This window comes from Erinaceus europaeus, chromosome 1 (assembly GCF_950295315.1).
Source record: "Erinaceus europaeus chromosome 1, mEriEur2.1, whole genome shotgun sequence".
NCBI classification, from domain to species: Eukaryota; Metazoa; Chordata; class Mammalia; order Eulipotyphla; family Erinaceidae; genus Erinaceus; species Erinaceus europaeus.
Window position 1 is genome coordinate 84,137,099 of NC_080162.1, and position 4,708 is coordinate 84,141,806.

The 4,708-nt window shown below is 44.0% G+C and overlaps 1 long non-coding RNA gene across 1 annotated transcript; it reads right to left on the minus strand.

Annotated features, from left to right (window-relative positions):
- Positions 1-264: 264 nt before the first annotated feature.
- On the minus strand, positions 265-4,024 carry LOC132541905 (uncharacterized). The gene is made up of 3 exons (XR_009553018.1): positions 3,976-4,024; positions 3,604-3,684; positions 265-716 (listed from the first exon to the last, which is right to left on the minus strand). It is a non-coding gene; the product is annotated as an uncharacterized LOC132541905 (long non-coding RNA).
- Between the last annotated feature and the right edge of the window lie 684 nt (positions 4,025-4,708).

Here is a 4,708-nt window from a genome sequence, read left to right on the forward strand (position 1 = left end):
ATGGGATCATTTGTTTTCTTGTTGTTGAGTGCATCTGTAAATTTTTATTTTAATTACCAGGTTATTAATAAGGAAGAGTGATATATACAGAAAAGAAAGTTAATATTCACAAATGATTAGCACTTAAAATTTTGAATCTAATTCTCATAAAAGAGTAGAGGTGGTCACACAGACAAGGGCAGTCATAGTTTTCCCAGTCAGACATTACTAATCCTGATGAATCTAGTTTGGAGAGTTTATGATATTAACACAGTTTGTGTCCCAAGCAATTTGTCCAGCACTTTACATAAACATGTTACTTAATCCTCACAACAGCACTGAGAAATAGATGTAAGAACACAGCTGTAACTGAGACAAGTCAAGACGAGTTGGGATTCAAACTCAGATCTATGAGTTAATAAAGCCTTTGATGTAACCAATGCACTGGTCTCTGAGTGGAATGACATGATCAAAGGATATTAAAAGTGATTGATGAGCATGACACCATCTTTATTGGTCAGGGCTCTCCAGAGAGGCATAGCCAATAGGATTTATGGATATGTATGTTAGAGGAGATTTATTATAAGAATTAGCTTGTGTGGTTATGAAGGCCAAGAAGTCCCACAATGGGCCATCTGAAGAAGCAGGAAAGTTGATGTGATGATTCAGTCTGAGTCTGAAGGCTTGAAAACTCACTGTCCAAGATGAAAAGGCTTGAAAACCAGGAGCTCCTGAGTCTGAGGGCACGAGATTTATGTTATAGCTCAATCAGAAAGAGAGAGAAATCTCCCCTTCATCATTTTAGGAGTTCCAGTCACCTCTAGATGAGATGATGCCCACTCACACTGGTGAAAGTCATCTTCTTTACTCAGTCCACTGATTCAAATGTAACTCTTTCCCTTCTTCTTCTAGCATTTGCCCTTCTTCCGTAGCCAGTCAACTCTTTCCCTGAACTGTTCCTACAGGCAAAAATGAAAATGTTTTCCCAGCTCTCTGGGCCTTAGTCAAGTTGACACAAAAAATTCACCATTGTATTTATGTACTTTTCCAATATTTGGGAGTTTACTCTCTGCCCTGATATAGCTTTCTAGTCCTATGTCCAACTCTGACACCATCTCACCAGAAAATACCTTTAGCCCACTTGCATGTTAGCTGTTGCACTCAGGCAAAAATTAGTAAATTCATGGACACCTTGTAATACACCTAAAATAGACTTCCTAGCTTTTTTCCAAAATGAAGACCTCAAATCTCATCTCCTATAATCTTACCTTTATGTTCCTGATTATTAAACAACTTGTTCTGCTTTATATCTTAATGCTTTTCTAGCCACCAAGTTGCAGATGCTACCATGACACCAACCAGACTTCCCTGAGCAGAGGACCTAACCAATGTGTCCTGGAACTCCACTTACCCAGAGCTCTTTCCCACTAGAGAAAGATAGAAATAGGTTGGGAGTATGGATCCACCTGCCAATGTCCATATCCAGAAAAGAAGAAATTACAGAATCCAGGCCTTCCACCTTCTGCACAGCGTAATGATCCTGGGTCCATAATCCCAAAAGGATAAGGAACAGGAAAACTTCCAATGGAGTGGATGGGATATGAAACTTTCGTGGTGGGAATTGTGTGGATTGTACCCCTTTTATCCTACAATCTTTCCAATCATTATTAAATCAATAAAAAAATTCACCAGTGTGTAACTGCCACCCTAGGGAAGTTTGCAATCCCCTAACTAGATAATCAGGAAGAGCCACAGACACGGGTGACAGGTATCAGTAAAGATATATGTGATGGGTGGGAGGTAGACACATAGCTCTCCAAGTGGGGCCCATGCCTTATGCATGACACCCAGTTTTGAGTCTCAGTGCCACATAGAAGATGCTATGGCACCCCTCCCTCACTCTGTCTCTCTAAATGAAAAAGTGACCGAAAGCGGTAAAATCGTGCATGTGTGAGGATCCAGCTCCAAAAAAGGAAGAGAGAGATGTTACTAGCAAGGACTAGAAAACAGCTCACCTTGCAATGCATGCATCTGACTGACCCTGAGGGACTCATGTCCTGATATCTAGAGGAAGTTCTAGTGCTGCTGTCTGTGTGTGTGTAATGGAAATAATGAAAATGTTGACCCATGAACAGTGAAATCATGCATGTGTGAAGTTCTGATGCTACCAAAAGGAAAAAAAAATGGGAGGACATGTGGTCAAGGTCCTGTGGGGGGATAGTGAAATGCCTTCTCTGGAGCTATGCAAGTTTTCATGGAAGAGGATCTCTTTCAGGCTACTTAAGCATAAATGAGAAATTATCTTATAAACAAATCAGGCTGAAGAACACAGTGAGAAACAAGAGCTGAGTCCTCCCAAAGAATGTATGCTGCCAGGTGGAAAGCAGCTAATTGCAGAGAGGATGATTTGAAAGCAGACCAGGCTGGTTTTGAGCCCTGCCTCCTCTTGCCACCTATTTTGTTAGAAAGTCACCTTCTTCTGAACATCCATGTGCCCATCCGCAAACAGGGTTCATGGTTTCACCAGCTGTTAAAGTGCATCTGAAAGTAAATGCTCAGTCCAGAATCTATGCTCATGGACAACATGTCTGCTCTTGCAGCTGTTTCAGAGTATCTTCTGATTCTCTTTTTTCCTTTTTTTTTATTGTTGTAGTTATTATAGATGTCGTTGTTGTTGGATAGGACAGAGAGAAATGGAGAGAGGAGGGGAAGACAGAGAGGGGGAGAGAAAGATAGACACCTACAGACCTGCTTCATGGCCTGTGAAGTGACTCCCCTGCAGGTAGGGAGCCAGGGGCTCTAAGCAGGATCCTTACTCTGGTCCTTGCTTTCACCACCTGAGCTTAACCCTCTGCGCTACCGCCTGACTCCCCCGATTCTCTTTGACTGAACTTCCCCTTCAACCAGCACATCTGAAAGCCATGAGAAGAGAGGTCCCTGGGAATTGAGTAGGCGATAGTGCATTGGGTTAAGCACACGTGGCACAAAGTGCAAGGACCAGAGTAAGGATACCGGTTTGAGCCCAGGGCTCCCCACCTGCAGGGGAGTCTCACAAGCAGTGAAGCAGGTCTATAGGTTTCTCTCCCCCTCTGTCTTCCCCTCCACTCTCCATTTCTCTCTGTCCTATCCAACAACAACAACATCAATCATAACTACAACAATAAAACAATAAGAGCAACAAAAGGGAATAAATAAATAAATATTTTAAAAAGAGAGAAGAGGTCCCTATAAGAACACACACCTGTGACCTCACATCTTACTGCCCAAAAGAAGCAATCAGAGTACAATGAATGCCACCTGTGCTTTGTTTCTGTTTATTTTCCTTTGTTGTCACCAATGTCACTGTTCCAAGATTGTTTGTTTGTTTGTTTGCCAAGCAAGAAGAGAAAGATAGGAACAGAGAAACAGAAGGAGAGGGGAAAGACACACCAGCCCTGAAGTTTTCCCCCAGCGAGTTAAGGGCTGAGCTCAAACCTGGGCCACAGGCCTGGTAAAGCAGGTCCCCTCCCAGGTGAGTTCTCTTGCTGTCCCACCCACCAGGACTGGGATTCAGCCTTTCCTAGATTCAAAGTCCACTTCAGTTCCTTTCTAGCTTGGATCTTAGACATTGGGTAATGCACTTACCTTCTGCGTGACTCAGTTTCTTTATGAATGGTGCCAGCCAGCCCTGCTTCATAAATTATCATAACACATGAGTAGAAGATCCTGGAAATAATTCACACTCAGTGTTTGAAGGGACACGCCCCCAACCCCCACTCCCCCCCAAAATCCTTAGGCACTATCTGTGGGACTAAGAATCATGTGTCCATGTTTGTGCTGATCTATACAGAAGAGTAGCAGCCCCACTAGGGACTCCCCGCCCCATCCAGTGACCCCTGAGGTCCTCAGCCTCTTAGAGCACCCAGCTGGGCAGACCCCATGGGGCAGTAGCCTCTACCCAGGAGCCCTGCTTCTCACATCCTTCCCCAGCTATTGCGGGAAGAAGCCATGACTCACTGGAGGGAAGAGGGCTGGGATCATCTCTCCCCACTGCATGGGGCCAGCCAGCAGGCTTGTGGTTAAAGGACCTGCCTGAGTTGCAAAACCATCCAGTGTACTGTGTTGTGGCGTCACGTGACCCAAGCAGGCACTGGGCTGGCCTGTTCTTCCCTCGCCCCCTGACTCACACTACTCTCTCCATACAGTCACATGGGTCCTGGGGCTTCAGTTCCCCCTGAGGGCTCCTAACTGCTGAGCTCACTTTGAGAAGGCTAAATTGGAAGAACTACTTCCTTTTACCCTTTTTGATTGCACCACAAATGTATAAATATGTTCTCCTTTTGAAATATGCACAGACTATCAAATATAGAAAAATTAAAATGGGAAACTCCTCTGCAGCCCCCAACACACAGACTCAGTAGCAGAAAAACCAGTCACTTTCAAAAATAAGTCCTCAGTTATATTAGAAATATGCATGCTTTCTTATTAAGATACTGAAATAACTACTCTGCTTTCTCTTTCAACCACAGAAATCTTTCACATTGTACCCAAGGTGTTAAACTCTTAATGTGAAGGTTGATGTTCCCAGTGACGGCTGTCACCTCCAACCTTGACCCATGTTCAAAGGAAAGAATTCATAGCTAAGCATTTCTCTTTCAAATCTCTTTTCTTTGTGGAGTGGGTAGAAAAGGCAGGGTCAGGGGCCAGGTAGTGGTGCACTAGGTGGAGTTTGCACAACGCCATGACCAAA